The sequence below is a fragment of the Pelobates fuscus genome, chromosome 5, assembly GCF_036172605.1.
Source record: "Pelobates fuscus isolate aPelFus1 chromosome 5, aPelFus1.pri, whole genome shotgun sequence".
In the NCBI taxonomy this organism is placed as follows: Eukaryota; Metazoa; Chordata; class Amphibia; order Anura; family Pelobatidae; genus Pelobates; species Pelobates fuscus.
Genome location: NC_086321.1, coordinates 337,829,651 through 337,851,156, shown reverse-complemented (window position 1 = coordinate 337,851,156; position 21,506 = coordinate 337,829,651). Strand labels below are relative to the sequence as shown.

Below are 21,506 nucleotides of genomic sequence, written 5' to 3'. Positions count from 1 at the left end.
GTAATAACGGCAATATATGCAGAATAACCGATCCACACGACGACAAACCGACTACTTCTCAGCCCCTACGTTCAGAGACGACATGGGGAAAAGAAACAAAAAATTAAAAACTCACCCTGAAGACGGATCCCGGAAAATAGGCGATCTCTTCCAAGCGAGGCCTAAACCCAAAATGGCTGCAACCCCAGAGCCACAAAGCTCATCCTCGGAAGAGGAATCAATGGATGCACCGGATCCCATACCGGAGGCTTCAGAACCCGTCCTAGGCCTGTCTCTGGGTGACCTGAGAGCTCCGGCCACCAAGGGAGACATTCTGAGCATACTGCAGAACCTGCGCACCCTGTTCCGCTCAGACATGGCGATTTTTACAGGAGGAAGTAACAACCGTCACAGGCAGAGTGAGGGTTGCCGAGGAGGGCATCGCCGATATGGCACAACGCCACCAAACAACAGAGGAGAAGCTAATACACCTCCAGTCCTCACACCATGCACTCCAGGCTAGGCTTGACGGCCTAGACGATGCAAGACGCCGCCCCAACATCAAAATCAGAGGCATTGCCGACTCCATCGACGACAATGAATTGCCACATTTTATCCGACGCCTCCTAGCTGCCATACTCAACCCCAAGCAGGCGAAAACCGTGCAAGTGGAGGGCGTACACAGACTCTCCAAATCACCAAGAGCCCCAGCGGAGGCCTCACGCGATGTCCTTCTCCGCTTACAATCAACCCGGGACAAAATGGCGGTTATTGCAGCGCTCGGCAACCAGAGCCCCTACCGATTCGAGGACATGCAGCTTACTTTCCTGCAAGACCTATGCAGAGCTACCCTGACCTGGAGACGGTCCGTGCAACGAGTTACCACGACCCTCAGAGCGGCTGGAGTCAGGTACCGATGGGGCCCATTCACGTTAATAGTCACGAAGGGAACGACAACCTACCGACTGACATCACCAGAAGACTCAGGCTCTTTCCTCAGCAAACTGGGATTCCCGACACCAGACTCCACCAACCCGACCCCTAACTGCTCCTGGGACGTCCCCAACATAGTCCCATTTGTGCCGCGCTCTGCTGCCGACACGGGCTGAAGCACAGGGACATGCAAGATAAAGTCATCTGGTCCTGGGATCATCGGACTTTAAGAGACTATAAAACACTAGTATTATTTTACCACACTTATCTTTTAATCTTGTTTTGTTTTATTTCCCTTGCATTTAGTGAGATAGTCATGTGTTAAACACAATAGTTAATTCAGCCTATACGCAGGACAGATTCCCATTCCCCATTACAGCTGTAGGCAGTATTCTCCCCCCCCCCCCCCCCCCAACGAATACAAAAAGCGCAACCAATAGGCCTGAGACTGCACAACGGCTTGCCACTCTCCTCACATAACCATGAGGCAATGACAGTACACCCCACATAAGCCACCGATTAGTGCCCCATTAGACTTACCACTACAGCCGATGCCTATTCATACAGCTTGCAAACAGCGGCAGCCAGGGGTGCCAACCCACTCCTACCAAGGAGGTAAGCCATCATCTCACCCGGCCTAGGACCATGCATACATTCTCCCCCCCCCCCCCCATAACATCACGCAAGCACGGCTATTATCTCTGGCATAAACCCTAGGCCCGATCACCTACTGATGACAAGACACTAAATAGCATACAGAATACCTTTAACTATAATTGTTTCGTTTAGACACTGCATTTTTTTTTTTTTAATTTGTATTTTCTCTCACATTAAGTTTGCATTATATAATTTCACAATGCTCTTACAAGAAATGATTATGAAAAAAAAAAATGTGCAAGCAATCCTCATGCCATGCCCATGTTACATTATGTTTCTGTATCCGCGCTTGAGACTGCTGTTGTGGCACTCAAAGCTCTGTTGTTTTCAACTGCACGACAAAAATAAAGAATATAAAAAAAAAAAAAAAAAAGGCAGTGTTTACATGAAAATGCCTTCAAGTAATGATTATACTTACCATAACAACAGCATTAAGCTGTAGTTCTGGGGACTATGGTGTCTCTTTAAGAGTGAAGAGTGTGTCCTCTTTTTCACTTTGCAAAAAGTGCTTCTAACACAAACTAGATATTTGCTAGATCTGGACAAATGTGAAAAGGCATATTATAGGTCAGTTACCTAATTTTATTCTGCTCGCCAAGCTTTGAATTAAAGGGACACTATAGTCACCTGAACAACTTTAGCTTAATGAAGCAGTTTTGGTGTATTGAACATGCCCCTGCAGCCTCACTGCTCAATCCTCTGCCATTTAGGAGTTAAATCCCTAGTCACACCTCCCTGCATGTGACTTGCACAGCCTTCCATAAACACTTCCTGTAAAGAGAGCCCTATTTAGGCTTTCTTTATTGCTGTTTAATTAAGATTGTCTTATCCCCTGCTATGTTAATAGCTTGATAGACCCTGCAAGAGCCTCCTGTATGTGATTAAAGTTCAATTTAGAGATTGAGATACAATTATTTAAGGTAAATTACATCTGTTTGAAAGTGAAACCAGATTTTTTTTTTCATGCAGGCTCTGTCAATCATAGCCGGGGAGGTGTGGCTAGGGCTGCATAAACAGAAACAGTGATTTAACTCTTAAATGACAGTGAATTGAGCAGTGAAATTGCAGGGGAATGATCTATACACTAAAACTGCTTTATTTAGCTAAAGTAATTTAGGTGACTATAGTGTTCCTTTAATAACTGGTTGCCAAAATGTATTACAAAATAGCTGTTTAAAAAAATAAATAAAATATCTAGCTAAGCACATTAACTCTAGTTTGGCTGGTTGTGTTTTCTACAAATAAATAAGTTGTCTAACTGTCATCAAGTTGTTGACAAGTTACATTCTGATAGTATAAACAAAGAGATATAGGTTACAATAAACTTAGTCCCTGCATTTAAATATTAACTTTTTAAAACATGAAAGTTTTAGAAAATTCTAAAATCTAGGCAGATAATTTTGTCAATGGAAATGATTTGGGCGAAACAAAAGGATGCGAAAATTGGAGTAAAATGAACACATAGTGTGTGTGTGTGTGTGTGTGTGTGTAATGGTATTTAACCCCCTTAAGGGATCGCTGATGGTTCAGGTTAGTAATCGGAAAAATCCCCTTGAGGACCGATGACTATCCTGAAAAGTCATAACGGTTATATTTACTTACCCGATTGGCGTTGCTCCCGGTCTGGGGGGACTGCCTGACAGCCCAGGCAGTCCCCTCTCGGCGAATAAGGCCCCTGCGGCCATGTGATCGCTCTAACAGAGCGGTCACATGGCCACAATAGGCGTCCATAGTGCTGCCTGCAGGGGGACTGCCTGAACTGATGGGCAGTGTCCCTGCATCTGTAAAATAAAAAATAAAAATTACAATTGTTAATAAATAAAAAAATCTAATTATTTTTATATAATATTTATATATTTGTGTGTGTATGTTTATATATGTGTATATATATATATGTGTGTGTATATATATATATATATATATATATATATATATATAAAAAAATTCAAAGTTATATATGTAATTTTATCTTAACTGTATTTTGATACTAATATATTTATATCAAAATACACTTAGAATGAAATTATATATATATGTATGTGTAATATATATATATATATATATATATAAAAAACAAAATTATATAAATGTCATAAATATACACTTAGACGTCAAATATATAAATATGTATATATTTAAATTCTACGTGCATATTTATGTAATATTTACATATTTAAGTAATTTTATTGATTGCAATTTGAGGGACCTGCCTGACAACCCAGGCCGAAAGTCCACAGAATATCAATATTTTCCATATCTTACAGATCAACAAAAAGAAACATAAAAATAATTAAAACAAAAAAGTTTTTTTTTTTAAATAAAAAATAAAAATTATATATATTTATTATTTTGTTTTATTTCTTAGTTTACTTTTTATTGACAAAACAATACTCTGAGAACAGGGTGTTATATTCCAAGTTAAGCTTAACCATCAATATTGCAACAATATGATCTCTCCACAGATGTTGCAAACTGTATCATTCCACACAGGTCTGTATTTAATTCCTTACCTATCTAAAAATAAATGGCAAAAAAAAAAAATCCTAAAAAAAGAGAGAATAAACCTAATTATAGAATTATTTACTCCAAACCATAACATTACATATTAGGAACACAAAATATATATATATATATATATATATATATATATATATATATATATATATAACAAATAAAATTTGTATCTTGTAATACCTTTTTTATTGGACTAACAGAATTTTTTAATGTCAAGCTTTCGGGAGTACCTCCCTTTCTCAAATCTGAAGCATTTCTGAGCAAGACGACACAGAATTCAAAGTTGAGTTGTGATACGTTTATTTGTATGGGCTTTTTCTTATTTATCGAGATGACTGCTAATTTCCTGTATTTTTTGGATCCTGTCCTTTTTAATTCAAGAGATTTAGAATGACTACTCCTCGTGATTTTTTGGGTAGTTGCTATAGTGAGCTAATGCAATCTTCTTGGAGCGCAATTTAGGGGTGGAGCCTTCCTTATGTGTTTCGTGTAAAAAAAAAAAAAAAAAGTCTGCCAGACACCTTTTAATCTCATGTACTAGTATTGTGTGTTTTTCTGGGCTATTAATACCCCTAACAATAAATGATAATAAGTTAAGCTGCAATTACACTATCTCCGTACTAACGGAGACGAGCTAGGACAAGTTATACAAATTAGTGTTCTTTATGTGTGCTCTTGTGGTTTTACTTTTTTAGTATTAAAAGTTGTTTTATATTTAAAGTGGTACACACTATTTGTACCACTGACTGTCCCCCTCCCTTTTAAGGGACTTACACTCTTCAGGACACTCTACCATTTTTCCTTTTCTCCTGTTCTTTGTCTCTTGTTGTTCAGTTGTTGGTGCAAATATTCTAGGGGTATACCCCCAAATATAACTAGGGGTTAACCCCCATTCAGGAGACTTTGTACTTCGGTACCCCCTTACCCTTCGATTTTTTTTTTTCTAAGTTAAGCTTAACCATCAATATTGCAACAATATGTTTGTTGTTGCAAACTGTATCAGTTGTTGCAAACTGTATCATTCCACACAGGTCTGTATTTAATTATTTACCTATGTAAAAATAAATAGCAAAATAAAATCCTAAAAAAATAAAGAATAAACCTAATTATAGAATTATTTACTCTAAACCATAACCTTACATATACTATGTAACCAGACACCTATGGTTATTTCTATTGTGACCACACATGATTACATGCATCTCTCTAGAGGAGAGCATCGATAGGAATATAGCTTCAGTGATTACTAGGGCATATATTTGTATTTTATATATGGAGCTGACGTTAATAGTCAGTACCATTTGGGGCATTTAAGATTAGGAACACCTTATATAAAAGAAAAATAATTGGTATCTTAATTCCCAAGATAGCTTTATGTAAGGCTTTCAAATGAAGTTCCTCAGGAGCATTAATTAATGTAACAATCAAATAATGTAATTCATGTCTTCAACATAAATATCGGTTACATGCTGAGCAGCTAAATTATTCTAATCCGCTTATAATCAAGATAAGTATATATTAAATGACATAAAGTTAGATTTACTTAATTAACCGCTAATTATAAACCTCTTGGCTTTGTCGGATCTGGATGATTTGTCTCAATGTGTGAATGAAGTGTACTTATTTGATGGTTGTCTTCTACATTTCTTTGACATTTTGGTTTCTGTGATATTGGATTTAATGGTTCAAGTAAAAGCCCTGGCCAATCTTCCACTTCATCTGTAGTCCCAACAATTTTTTAAATTGCTGAACATCTACAGGGGATTTGGGGGATAATCTTGGTGGGACACTGTTAGAGTGAAGGGAAAATTCCATTTAAATCTGATATTGCGTTTGTTCAGACTTTTTGTAACTGGCCTTCAAAAGAAATCTCTCGGAGTTGTCTGGCCTTATATAAAATCTTTTAATGTGAAATCCTGGAATTTGCATTTTATATCCCTTGGTTTATTCTGAAAGAGTTCTCTTTTGGATGTAGTGCTCTATGTGCATGATCAAATTTAATTATTTCCTTTTCGCCTCTGTTCAATATCTGATTGAATAATTTAAGTGTTTGGGTTATGTTTTCCTTATCCCAATTTTCTTGTGCAGGTACTCCTCGTACTCGGAGATTATTCCTCCTGGTTCTGTTATCGAAGTCTTCTATTTTTCTATGGAGTAATAAGTGTTTCATTATGTATTTGCATTTGTTCTTGAATAGCTACTCTTTGTTCCGCTAAGGCTTCTCCTTCTTCCTCCGATACTTCCACTCTTGCTCCTATTTGCTGTACTTCTGTGCACAGTGATTGCAACTTTTCGCTAAACATTTGCTCAAGTTTGCAGCATTTCATCTATGTCTGCTTTAGAAGGCAACTGGGCTATTAGTGAGCGGAGTTCTGTTTTTCCACCTTCAGTGTATATCTCTGACAAAGAGGGACTGCGTGTCGAAACTTGTATACATCATCATTAACTTGTCAGATTACTCCTGATCTCTGGGGTCTCTGGGATCTGCCATTTCTTCCAGTAATATTTGCCAGTGATATTTTGAGGCTATTGCCGACTGCTTTGCTATTGGTGTTGCTTTCTGGGTGTTATCCAGGGCTGGGGCCACCAAAGTTACAGAAGTCGAAGCTTGAGCCGTCCAGGAATTGTCCATGGTTGCAGCTACCTGTGATACCAAGGTCGGAGATTGAACCGGAGCCTGTATTGGTGCCGGAACCGGAGTCTGGACCGAAGCCAAAGCTGCTGTTGAAGTCTGACGTGACCTATGTTTTAAAAAAAATCATGCTGATTTTTTGCTAATAATAATCTTATCAATGAATTTCTAATTACTATCTCTTAAAATCCCTTCAAATACTTTCCCAACAGCAACAGTTAAACTCACAGGTCTATAATTTCCTGGTAAAGATTTTAAACAGTTTTTGAATATAGGAACCACATCTGCCTTCCTCCAAACGTCCAGGAACAATTCCTGAAAGAAAAGAATCATTATTTCCACACTTAGCTCCTTAACCCCTTAAGGACATTGCTTCAGAAGCTGGACTTACCCTTAAGGACACAAGCATTTTTTTCTGTATTGTGTTAAACTGTCCTTTGCATCGCTCTCATTTATTGCACTAACACATTATATACCATGTTTTAGAGGACAAAATTGCTTTAATTTGATGTGACACATACATATATATATATAAATTCTCTTTTATTATATTAAAAAAAAAACAACAACCATTTTTACAGTTTTGGCAATACTAGGGTGTGCATAATATGTCCAGCTTAGGAGTCATTAAATATAAATGAATTTAAGTGTCTTGACTTACAGAGTACATAATGTGTATGAATTCAGTTTATTATGAAAGTTACAGGTCACAAAAGAGTAAAATAAGATTTCAATGTGAAACTATTTTAGAAGTTTGTATGTTTGTCTTGTAAGTTTAATAGCCGTCACAGAAAACAAAATTGCCACACTAAAGTATATATTTATATAAAGACACCACAGGCTATTTACCTAAAGTTATTTTGACACTTTTTACATAGCCATTTCACCACCCTTTTCTGCTAAATATTGTTGTAAACTTTTTTCAGTTTTTTGACATTCACACTTGGCAAGGATTTTTTTAATGTTTATTTGGTAATGCTGGTAGGTGCTATTCCTGTACAAAATCCCATATTGTGTTTAGCTACATCTGCTGAGTACAACAATATCCCCATTGTATGCATTTGGCACTATTCTGTGAAGTTACAATGTCATATAAGCTATTTCAGTTTCTATAGTTAGAATTTTCATAGATTGATTTGATGTAATTATGTCTCATTTTGGTGCATTATAGCAGTTTAACTGTTCAAATAACCCCACAACGGCCTTCCATTTGAGAAGGCATTTACTCCAGGGTATCTTATATCGTGTATATTGTGGTATTTTTGCTGGGTGCTTTGTATATTTGATATGTGCTGCTATCCTAAAATCTGCTTAGTTACATCTTCTGAGTAAAACCATATGCTCAACGTATGACCTAGACTCTATTTTGTGAAGTTACAGAATTTTCATAGATGGTTTTGATGGGTCCATGTTCCGTTTTGTAGCATTTTAGCACATTACTTATTCCAACTAACCCGTGAAGGCATACCATTTCTTAAGGTAGACACCACAGGGTGTTTCAAAAGGCATATTTTTTTTACCTAGTCGTGGGATAATTATTTTGTTGGCTTGTACAAAGTACAGTGGTAATAAGAATTAGTTTTAACTGTATATTTTGCAGACCTTACATGTTCTATGGCAATATAATGTCATATGTTGCTCAGCTATGTCGTCTCTGTACAGCAATACCCCCATATGTACCTTTGCCAGGTATATGTGGATGTTAAATTGCACATTTCACAGCCATTTCAGTTTTTTGTTGTGTGTTTTTTTTTCTTTTTCTTCAAACTTTGAATTTTTATGTTGAGTTCATGTCCCATTTTAGATCATTTTAGTGGGTTGCTTATTTAAACGACCTCACCAAGGCATACTAGGAGAGACACCCCAGGGTATTTCAAAAAACATATATAAAAATATTTTGAACCTTAGCGTGGGATCATTCTTTTGCTAGCTTGTACGAAGTGTAGCGGTAATAAGCATTTTTTTACAACTTTTTAAAAAATGTTTAGTAACTTTTTTAACTTTTCTAAAACTTTTTAAAACTTTTTTTTAACTGTTCGCCCCTAACTATCCTAACAGTAAATCCCCTAGTTTCTCCACTAACTTCCTCCTACACTAGCTAAATAAAGTTTAAAAAAGTTTACATTTAACCCTCAATGGTTAAAAAAAAAAAAAAAAAAGTAGATCACCAGAATCTACTGTGAGCTGAAGTTTTATTACTGCAGGAAGTGGTCAATTGGTAGAGAAAGGGTGACATTTTATTAGAGAAGGGTAAAGTGGGTCAGGAGTCCTTGCAGCACATGTGCTTGCTCTTACTGGTTGTCAGTGATCGCATGGGCACGGATGGCTGCTGCCTGTCTACCTCTGACACTGAGGCAGACTATAGAAGCATTAACCAATTGTCGTGATTGCGGCGATCTGGAGTTCATTTCAGTAAATGACTGAAGTTCTCCGTTATGCATTCTTAAGGGTAGGACTTCAATAACAGACAATTTCATTGCAAAGGGCTTAACCCCTTAAGGACCGGACTGTTTTTGCGATGTTGTACATTTGCGACCTGGCATCTTTTTACACTTTTGTGGTGTTTGTGTTTAGCTGTAATTTTCCGCTCTCTCATTTACTGTTCCCATACAAATTATATATTGTTTTTTTCAGGACAAAAGGGGCTTTCTTTACATACCATTATTTATATAATCTCATGTAATTTAATTTTTAAAAAATGAAAAAATATGATGAAAAATTGAAAAAAATACATGTTTTTTGACTTTTATGTGAAAAATCTTTTACTCATCTACAAAAGCGAATGAAAAAAACTGCTAAATAGATTCAAAATTTTGTCCTGAGTTTAAAAATACCCAGTGTTTACATGCTTTTTGCTACTTTTTTGCATGTTATAGGGCTATAAGTACAAGTAGGATATTGCGGTTTCAAAACATACATTTTTAAAATGTATCAATAGTGACATTGTAACACTATTATCTGTCATAAATCGCTGAATAACACCCTACATGTACATATTTTTTTTAAAGTAGACAACCCAGGGTATTCAATATGGGGTATGTCCAGACTTTTTTAGTAGCCACTTAGTCGCAAACACTGGCCAAAGTTAGCGTTCATATTTGTTTGTGTGTGAAAAAAGTAAAAAACTAAATTGAACGCTAATTTTGGCCAGTGTTTGTGACTAAGTGGTTACTAAAAAAGACTGGACATACCCCATTTGCAATACCTTGGGTTGTCTTCTTTTGCAAATGGTATGCCATCATGGGGGTAATTCTCATTCCTGGGCTACCATACGCTCTCAAAGGCAACGTAACCAACCTGGCCATTTTCAATGTAAAAATATTTGACCCATATATTTGACCCTGTAACTTTCAAAAACGCTATAAAACCTGTACATGGGGGGTAGTTATACTCAGGAGACTTTGCTGAACACAAATATTAGTGTTTCAAAACTGGAAAATGTATCACAACAATTATATCATCAGTAAAAGTGCTGTTTGTGTGTGAAAAATGCAAAAAAAGTCACTTTCACTGACAATATCATCGCTGTGATATGTTTTACTGTTTTGAATCACTAATATTTGTGCTCAGCAAAGTCTCCCGAGTAAAACAGTACCCCCCATGTACAGGTTTTAGGGTGTCGTAGAACGTTACAGGGTAAAATACAGTGACAGCAAATTAAATTCTCTGAACTTTCGGCCTGGGTTGGCAGGCAGGTCCCTTAAATTGCAATCAATAAAATAACTTAATTATGTAAAAATATTACATAAATACGCACGTAGAATTTAAATATATATGCATATTTATATATTTGAAGTCTACGTGTATATTTATATAATTATTTATGTAATTTTGTATATGGACATATGAATAGTTCGTATTCCTTTTATTTATTTATATATACATAGATATATACAATTTCATTCTAAGTGTATTTTGATATAAATATATATATATTAATATCAAAATACAGTTAGAATAAAATTTCGTATAGATATATAATTTTTTTAAATTTTTATTATTTTTACATGTTTAATTTAAATTACTTTTTATTTGTATTTTATAATAATATATAAATATACAATATATATAGTTATATATATATATATACGTGTGTAATTTAATTATAAGTGTATTTTTATATTAATATATGTACATATTAATATAAAAATACACTTAGTATGACATTATATATATGATATATACACATATATTATATAGGTATAATATATGTCTATATATCATATATATATACACATATATAATAATAATTTTTTTTATTAACTATAACTTTAATTTTTTTTTTTTATTTTACACTTGCAGGGAGACTGCCTGTGAGCACAGACAGTCCCCCTGCAGGCAGACACATGGACACCTATTGTGACCATGTGGTCGCCCTATTGGGCGATCACATGGCCACAGGGGTCCTAATCCGCCATGGGGAGACTGTCTGGGCTGCAGGCAGTCTCCCCACACTGGGAGCACCGCCGATCGCCGCCGGGGGAACGGCGGCGATCGGGTAAGTACCTCTTAAATTTAGGACGGTTCAGGGCCGTCGTCGGTCGGCAACGCAAAAATGCCGATGACGGTCCTGAACCGTCCTGCGTCGTTAAGGGGTTAAGCACTTGTTGGAGTTTTGTTTACATGAATGTTTTTTAGTTGCTGTAGCACCTTGCCTTGAGTCATCCAATAACAATTTTTCTGCAAATATATTGCAGCAATCATTTGCATATCCCTTTTTCATTTATGTATACATTTTGGAGTTGGTTTTGCTCTTTTTTTTTTTTAAATCTTTATTTATAGTTTCATGCATGTCAATTGATTACAACATAGTTGTAGGCTGTATGCTTGTATAGGTATACAGTTAAGTACAGCTTGACAGTGGGACAGATACACAAGGGTCAGTGAAATATTGCGTACAGAGTTACATAAGACGGGGCTAGCGAGAGTAAACATGAACATTTATGGTTGTTTGACCTTCATTATACAGTAGTTTGGCGTCTTGGTTTTCTAGTACTGGGATAATAGATCCCTGTCGGAGTTGTGGCTTCGATCTGTAGTCTGTATCAGATACCGGTTGCCGTCCACATGTTCCCTTTTCGTGATCTCTGTGTGCCCACAAGATCTATATATTTGTGGTCCGTAGCCTTACATCTTTATCCTATCTACCCTATATAAACATGAACATTTTTAAATGACCCGAAGGTAGGTCGGGGTGAAAGATAGGAAAGTTTTTAAGAGAAGTGAAGAAAGGGAAGAGGGGGAAAGGGGTAGGACGGGGTGGCGTCTGTGTAGTTTTGACGTTAACCAGGATGGGGTGGCCGGCACCGGCGGCCACTACCAGGAGTTTGCGCTAGAGATTGGTTTTGCTATCTTTGGCACTTTCTCATTTTCTAGTTTAGCCCATCTAATAGCCTTTTTTATGCATTATTGGCTTATATCTTTTATATAGGATGCCTCTCATTTGTCTGATTTTTAGATTTTTACATGCTTTAACCCCTTAAGGACGGTGGGCGTTCTATGCCGTCCTTGGGGACCCGGCTCTAAAAGCTGGCAGGTGGCATAGAACGCCCAAGCCGTCCTATGTACTTACCCGGTCACCGGCGATCGCGGTGTGGGGACTCACCTGGCAGCCCTTCCCCCTGTGTCCATTCCGGCCCCCCTGGGCCATGTGATCGCGAGGACTGATTAAAAGTAAAATTTTATGGAATCCGTGAGTGCAGCCTTCTACTACTACTATTTGGATGTTTGGAGCCCTGGTAGTGCACCCGGTTTGGGAATTGGAGTTTGAGTGCAAGGTACAGTGTGTGTGTGTGTGTGTGTGTGTGTGTGTATGTATATATATATATATATATATATATATATATATATATATATATATATATATATATATATATATATATATATATATATATATATATATATATTATAATTTTACATTGTCATTTTATTAATTACAATTTGCGGGACTTGCCTGACAACCTAGGCAGAAACTCCAGGGAATTTAATTTTGCTAGCACTATATTTAACTTTCCAAGACACCATAAAACCTCTACATGGGGGGGCACTGTTTTACTCGGAAGACTTCGCTGAACACATATTTCAAAACCATAAATTGTATTAAAACGATGATATCGTCAGTAAAAACATATTTTGCATTTTCAACACACAAATGGCACTTACACAGACGATATTGTTTTGATAAGTTTTACTGGTTAAAACTCTAATATTTGTGTTCAGCGAAGTCTCCCGAGTATATCAGTATCTCAAAGGCAACGTAACCAATCTGGCGAATTGCAATGTGAAAAAACTGAGAAATGTAACATGCTATATTTGACCCTGTAACTTCCCAAAACACCATAAAACCTGTACATAGGGGGTACTGTTTTACATGTGAGACATTGCTGAATACAAATGTGTATTTTATTGCAGTAAAAGCATACAGTATTATGACGGTCACAGTAAAAATGCCACATAGAACTAAAACATTAAAAAAAATCTTATTTTCATTCATATTAAATTATGTTTCATAGCTAAATATTTGATGTTAAATGAAAGCCCCTGAATAAAATGATATAGAAGTAGTGTGGGTGCACATAATATGAAAGAGGTGAATTACACCTGAACAGACAAATGGTAAAATTCCAGGTTTTGTTTACATTTTGTTTTGATCACAACGTGTACATTTGGCTCAGTCCTTAAGGGGTTAAATTCCCAATTTTATGTTTTATTTCTTGGTTTACATTTTGATTCAAATTAATTTTGTTCAAGTTTACATTTTGATTCAAGTGAAGCTATCTGTTGTACCTTGTATAGAGGTGGCTGCATCATCTAGTTAAATGGATTAGTAGTACAAAACACCCCCCCAGTATGCAATGATTTTCAGAATTTTTACAGTCTCTCCTGCTCCCAAACTGATGTAATGAAAGGATTAAAATGGACAATTTTCTGTAGAACCTTTACAGCAGTATTTGGTAGTTACTTTTTTTTTTTTTTTTTTAATTCTTTATTTTTGGCGTGCATAAAGGTTTACAACATTGCTTGTTTAACAACATCAGTCGTTACAAGCGCAAATTTCAAATAATCAAATAATAAACAGATACGTGGTATGTGAGGAACATGCACATATTTTGGTGTTATGAGCTCACGTAACCCTGCGTCATCAACAAGTTAAACAGAATATGAACGCGCAAATTCGCATTTCGGGCGCAAGGATACAGCCATTCGATCTGAGCAACGGTACTAGACAGGGCTGCCCGTTGTCCCCCTTGTTATTTGCTTTATCGTTAGAACCACTCCTTCAGGCAATACGCGTAGCTTCGGACATTAAAGGGATAGATGTAGGTGGGCAAAGATATGTGGTATCGGCATTTGCGGACGACGTATTATTGACTCTGACTGAACCGAGAGACTCTATGGCGGCATTAACGACCGTACTGAAGGATTTTGGGGAGTTGGCCGGATACAAAGTGAATATGGACAAGTCTAGCATACTACCTATAGGTATGCCAGAGACTGACGTCACTTACATAAGGATGACACACAGCCTACGAATAGCGAGGGATTACATAAAATATTTAGGCATCCGATTAACGGCAGACCCATCTCAAATGTTTCAACAGAATTACACCCTGCTGATACGGACATTGATAGCGGACATGGAGAACTGGACTGATAAGGCGATTTCTTGGATAGGGAGGATCCATTCTGTTAAAATGAATGTACTCCCTAGAATATTATTCCTGTTTCAGGCACTCCCGATTAAAGTAACTAGGTCTGACTTAGGGCCACTTCAACAAACGATAGGCAAATTCATATGGCAAAACAAAAAACATAGTCTCTCGCAACATCCTCTACCGAGCTAGGGACAGGGGCGGACTGGGCCTTCCACACTTACATTTCTATTATGAGGCAGACCAACTGGCCCAGGTGGCAATGTGGCACTCTCCACCGGAAGAAAGGAGATGGGTAGACCTGGAAGCATCCCTTATGGGACTGGATATGCCTCAGTTCTATATGTGGACCCCTAGAGAGCACAGACCACACATCACAGTGCCCTGTCCTGCGATTATCAACTCTCTGAGGATATGGGATGCGGCCGCTCCCAAGTATGGCCTGGCGTCCTCCCCCTCTCCGATGACCCCTCTCTTGAGGAACACGGCATTCCTACCAGGAATGACGGCCTGGGATTTTAGAGGCATAGAACGGGCGGGTTGCAGAGATTATACCAGTTGTATGAGGGAGGGTCGTTGGTGACATTTGAGGATTTGAGCAACAAAACATCTTTGCGAACCTTTGATTTTTTTAGATACCTCCAGATTAGAGCTTACGCCCAAGACACTCAGGTTAAAAAAGCCGCAGTAGCAAAGATGACATTCTTTGAAAGAATGTGCGCGAAAGAACAATTCCCGAGGAAACTGATTTCGCTTCTATACTCACAGTTGTGCAATAACACTTTAGAATGGGGAGGAATTACATATATAGATCAATGGGAGGCGGACTTGGGGGAGACACTGGAAGGAGTGGAATGGCAGGAAATGTGGGAGGCGGCCGCGCAGTCCTCTGTGTGTCTCAATACAAGAACAAGCATACAAGACGCTGTTTCGATGGTATGTTACCCCAGTTAAGTTGAGCCGTATGAACCAAACTACTACGGACTTATGCTGGCGGGGGTGCGGCCTCAAGGGCACTTACGTTCACATGATGTGGGAATGCCCAATAGCACAGGTCTTTTGGCGGCAGGTTGCGCAATTGATACAAGACATATTTGAGAGAGAGGTTAAGCTGGACCCGTGGGTGTTCTTGCTGGCTAGATCTATGGAGAACTGGACAAAAGCAGAACAGACCCTGTTGCATAAGGTGAACCTAGCCGCTAGGAGAGCATTGGCACAGGTGTGGCTGCGGAGCGAGGCTCCGGAAATTGATATGGTAATTCGGAAGATTAGAGATCATTATCTGAGTTTGAAAAAATTTGGGGCCCTTGGGAAGCCAGCGCAGCGAATGCCTGAGGTACACGCTAACGATACTACCAAGGCTGGGATTAGATAGATTGGATATGAACTGGCCAGTTCTTCCCTGCACCCTCCCCCCTCCACCCCCCCCTCGTACTCCCTTTTTCTTTCTTCCTACTTACCCCTCTTATATTTTTTTCTTCTATTTTCTTTTTACCGTGAGCATTCACCGCAAATGTTGAAATATAACCACTCAATACGTAACTAACATGCATTACGATGGGACATGGACCTGTACGCACAGAAACAGACGGATTGCAATTCTTAGGTGATTCAGAGGCGGATTTTTGGAACCCGCATATGAAAACCTGAGAGAGAATAGGGCATGTCCTATCGACTAAAGAAATGTATATGTGGTGATTTATAGTTTATTCACGTCTTATCTGATTTTACTTTTATGTTATAAATTAAAATATACCAGGGAGGACAGTGTGTCCACGCTATATTGTTTGTTCTACTCACTCCATGATATGTCGGTGTAGGAAAAGTATGTAAGGAGTGTCACTCTTTTGTTTTTAAAGATGCACTGGAGACATGGCATACAAACTGTTACTATATCGTCCAATGTTTCGATGTAATGTGTTTTCACTGTACTGTTTTTACCTTGGCATAAATAAAGAATTAAAAAAAAAAACAAAAAACAGAATATGAACAATAATAACAGGTGGGTACATGCTGGAATAGTGGAGTATTATCAGAACCGTGCCATTAGAGATAGTGTTCTAGGTGTGTGTTTAAGCCGTAGGGTATTCGCTTACTGTAAAGGGAGGGGAATCCGTTGGCCTGTCGTTCTGACTGAAGTTACGTGGGAGCGCATATTAGGTACTCTAAAGTGACCGCTAAATAAGGTTTCGTCATGGTGGGGCAATTAGGTCTTAGATATTATAGTAATCAAGATTATAGTGATGGAAATTAGTAAATTCAGGAGAGAATTATGGGAAACGCCGGGCATGGTTTGAGCTGTAGTTTAACCTCGATTTTGACATGTCTAGTCGTATAGATAACGCGTACTCGTCCCAGTGGTGTGTTCCAAGAATAGCCAAGGTTAGACCCCTGCTTAAGAGTGGTACAGAAGGCACATTGAGAGATCTTAAAAATATATGGCAAAGTACAAAGTAGACTAAGGCAGGGCCCTCGAGCATAATACTCTGGGTGTGATGTATGACGTGTAAAGGACAGGTCAGCTAGCCATTTCTTTAGGGGAAAAATAGCAGTCTGGCTTCAGACCCGCAAGTCGGCCTAGTCGATACCGTCTGGTGACTGGCTAACTGGTACCAGTTGAGCACCTGAGTTGTAGGGTAGGGTGTGTCGCTAACTGGTTTAACTCTATCTAGGGTATGTTATGGGTCCTGTTGTTCGATAGGCTGGGAATCACTTCAAAACCATAGGGTACAAAACAAACTGTGTGCATACAACAAATCAGTCTTAGACCAGTTATAGCTTAAAAGCTTCACTGTAGAAAGTCTGTGATCTTCTCTGTCGTAGACGGCTACAGTTATTAAAATTGGTACCTGCCCGGTGCCGTATCTGCTTCCTCTTGCGGTGAGCGGAGCATTGCCCCTACGAGGTGACTGCCGCATAAGAGACCGGCGTGGAACCCCGGGGGATAAATGGTGCAGTCTTGCCCGGTGTCCAGGTGTGGGTAGCCGGGGTGTTATCGGCTGTTCCTTCCCGGGTGTGGGTTATATGAGAGAGTCCCAAAGTCTGCAGTAAGGCCTGGGCTTCCCGTGCGTCTCAGATGATGTGCGTGGTCGTTCCCTGTAATACCGCTAGCTCCCTGGAGGAACGCCAGCGGTATTCGATGTTGTGGAGTCGGAGCACCGAGGTGAACGGTTTGAATGCTCTGCGCCAGGCTAGGGTGCCTCCGGACAGGTCTGTGAAAAACGTTAGATCCATGGCCTCAAAGCGGAGGGGTGTTCTTCCCCGTAGGGCAGACAGGATTGCCGCTTTGTCTTTACCGTTGTGGAGGGTAAGGATTACGTCCCTTGTGGCCTGCGTTGGAGCGTTGGCTGGTTTGGGGACCCTGAAGATTCCCTCTGGGGTAGGAGTCACGGCTTGTCTGTGTTGCAAGATTATTGGCAATAGGCGCCCCATGACTTTCGGTAACTCGTTTTCCGGGATTTCTTCGGGGATTCCCCTGATCTTAATATTGTTTTGCCGTCTATAATCCTCTTGTGCCGCAAGGCGACGTTCATACTGTTGGCTCTGCTGTTGTAGTTCCATTACGGATTGTTGTAGGCCAGTTAAGTCTTGGGCCTGGGCCTGTGAGGCTCCTTCCAGATTAGTGATGCGGCCCGTCAAGCCTTGTATATCTGCGAGGAGCGCTGTGACATCCTCATGGATGTGTTTTTGTAGGTCTGCGAGTAGTGTTTTGAGGACCGCTGTGGATACAGGCTCCGAGTCTGTCCCGGTTCCATGCTGCTTCGTCTTTGGTTTGGGGTTTAGGATCGGCCCATAGTCTTCCTCCATATCGTCGGAGAAGTCCGAGCACCTGCCATGCAGCGCCGCTATGTTTGTTTCCCCGTCGCCACGGGTTTGTCTCCACATCTCCCCTATCGTGAGCCCCGAGGTGGGCTTGTGTGGGATCATTCTCTGCCCCTTTTCCCCCATATCAAGTCGGGGTAGTGTCCTTTGGTCTGGGTGAGAGGGGGGCGATTTTATGAGGTTTAATCGTCGTTTTGGGCATGGAGCTGCTCTCTCTTGCGTCTGTTCGCCTCTGCGCTCAGGCTCCGCCCCCTATTATTTATTTTTGAAAGTGCATTGTTAATTACATATGTCAGTAATGCCAAAAGATATTACAGTAGTAGATAACTGGTGACATTTTGGTGACCGTTTTAAGATGCGTTGCACTTTTTTTTTTTTTTAATATAAGAAATTCGAAAGTAAGCAAAGACAAGCGTAACAAAATAAACATGAAATAACGTTGCACATTTGTATGTTATAAACAGGCTGAAGTTTAACTAGTCTGTGATGTCTAGTATTCGAACAGCTAGGCTATCATGGTTAGTGAGACATGTGTACAGTATACTAGCTAGATGTGCTGACTGAGCCGGGTGAAGTAAAACAGGGTTATATCATGAAAGGATTGGGCTCGCAGGGTTAAGTGTATGAGGTGTATCAGGCCTACCCAGCTTGGGGATAGGGTTAGTTGTGTGATAGGCTATTCTACTGCTGAAACAAATAGAGGTGAACATTAATACCACTGGGTATGCAGCAAGGAAGAACAGTATAAACATTTAATAAGTTCTGCTCTGTCAACCCGGATGGGCGCTTGCATATTAGGAATAGTAGCTGTTAACTTCCCCCCGGTACCGTTAGCGTATAGGCAGTTCCGTCCTTAGCCCGGCATGGTGGGGGGGGGTCGTGCTCGGGAGCGCAGGGTGCCGTCAGCCAGCTGTCACTGCTCATCCAATGCCAACTCTGGATATTTGCCAGGTGCGTTGGGAGTGGAGGTGTGGAGAGCTTCCCAGTAGAGTACTGTCTGATGTGCCACGAGGGTGTTCTCTGGTTGTGCTTTGGTATCAATTCGAGCTGTGCATGCCTGGGCAGGCACTCGGCGGTATGACCACCGTGGAGATTACGTTTCAGGACCTGCCGTGTGCTCCTCGATGTTGTCCCAGGGCTGTGCCGGAAGGGGAGCCTGCTCTTCTCACAGTTGGCATTGCTCAGTCTCCGGGTCGTGTGCTTATTTGTGGTCGGCTTGTGCATGGGTGAAAAGCTGGTCTCAGCAGGGAGCCTCAGCGTGATCTGCCTTGTTGGCGGGCAACGGCGTTTGCGCCGTTTCTTTGCTCGCTTCCCTCTGTAGGGTTTTCCTTGATGGCAGGAGCGTGTGGGCAGCGGTGTTGGTACATACACTTCTGGGGCTCGTGTTATGGCTTGGTATGCGTCGAGTTTTCTCAAGAAGGCTGCAAAGATGGCATTCAGCCGTGCAACGGTGTCATCACTGGTTAATGCGTCGGGTTGTCCAGTAGGTTTTGCTGCCATTTTGTGGTTTGTGAGCTCCGTCTGTGCACGCCGTCATGTGTCCTGGGTGGACACTCCTGGGACCGGGATAACCCCCGCTAGTCCATGGGGGCTTATGAATCTGTTTCTAGCTGTGGAGGGCTGCGGGGGAGCGGTCGCCTCCCCCATGCCGCCCTTGCTTGTAGGCCGCAGGTGTCTCTTCATGGAGTCTCGCCAGTTGGGCTGCTTGTTTGGTGTCGGCAGGTGCCCTTGGGTTCACCTCTCTGTAAGTGGCACTTTGGTGTTGATTAACCACTGTTAATTGGCTGATATATCGTAGTTTTGTCGATTTTAGAGCAGGATTAGCTCCGTCCTTTGACTGTTCGGCTCAGCGGTCAGGCCCCACCCCCAGTTACTTGTTATTTATGTGCCGTTTGAAAAGGATTATTGGCTGCTGTATGAATCACCTTGCTCGTGAATAATACAAACCACATCGAAGAATATCTCTGAATAAGTTTTTATTGTCAGTAAATGTGTCCTCAGGTTCGATACTACTTTCCCCATTTCGTACTAGCGTGCTACAGCTCTCTTCCTCCATTTAAAAAAATATATATTTTTTTATTTAAAAACAAACTGGTAGAATGCATGTTTAATAATTTTAGCTCAATAATTTAGGCCAGTGGTTCTTAAACAGTCTACTGCTTACTTGCAGAGGGGGTCTTTTTGTGTGTTTTTTGTTTTATTTTTTTAGGATCCCAGAGTTTTAACTTTAGAGCCGCTTGCCTTGTGTGCGCAAATGGAACTGAAACCCAGTATATAAGCTACAGTTATGTAATCGGATTCCTGCCTACCTTACTGAAGTTACCAGAGGCAGAAGACTTAAAACGGGTTTGTCAACTTTTTTTTTTTTAGAGGAATTCCTTATATTGATGGTGGTTCAGTTCCAACTGAAATGCCAGTGCAGTCAAAAGATATGACTACTTTTGTCTCATCAGCAATTACAAGATTGTTTTTTTTTGGTCAAGTTGTTACACAGCTGCCAAATTTTGTGAATTCCTGTAGCCAGCTACAGCCATGTGAAAATAGCATGTTCTTGCTCACTGGGTGGGTAGATATATGGAAGATCTTGCGGGAATCTCTAGAGGCCTATGTATCTGCACAACAGTACAACATTGACAAAGCTCTGGCAGATCAAGGTTTTACTAGCTTGCAATACAAACTGTTGATATATTTACCTTGAGCTTGTCAATTTTAGCCTAAAATTAACAATTTAATTTTCAGTGCAGTTTGGTATTTAGTGATTGAACACAATCAGTGTTACTATGAGTTGAGACTGGGCTAAAGAATGGAGTTGAGCTACTTTCTATTACCAGAGACCCCAAACATTGTAATACTCGGTGTGATTTTAGATTTTTGCTAAATGAAGAAAACTGACCAATCCAATCATTCCAATAGACAATCTGAGAGCATTCTGGTCTTGCTGTTAAAAGATGCGGGAGGTTATATCACACACATGCAGAAAAATATCTTCATAATCAAGCAAAAACACTGTCGACAGCACCATAAATGAGAAGGGGTTATGCTGCCTCAGGTAACCCTTAGAGGGAGACTCCAGATCCCTAAAGCTTGATGAAATGTTACTCAGCCAAGTCCTGGCACCATAACCACTACAGCAAGTTTGAGTGTTCCTTTCAGTGTGACTATTGGAAGTTAAATAGAGAATTGTGTAATATATTTGAGATTCCTCAAATATTACAGGTTTGATAATTCTGTGATGGTGATTGAGCCATGATGACCAGTTTGTAAGATGTAATCCATAGATGAGTATTACATTGCGTTTTCTTAATTCTCTATTAGAA

The 21,506-nt window shown here is 39.9% G+C and overlaps 1 protein-coding gene across 3 annotated transcripts in view; it reads left to right on the top strand.

Moving 5' to 3' along the window:
* Positions 1-21,506, top strand: part of CPNE1 (copine 1) — a 104,474-nt gene that overhangs the window by 34,253 nt on the left and 48,715 nt on the right. The window lies entirely within an intron of this gene.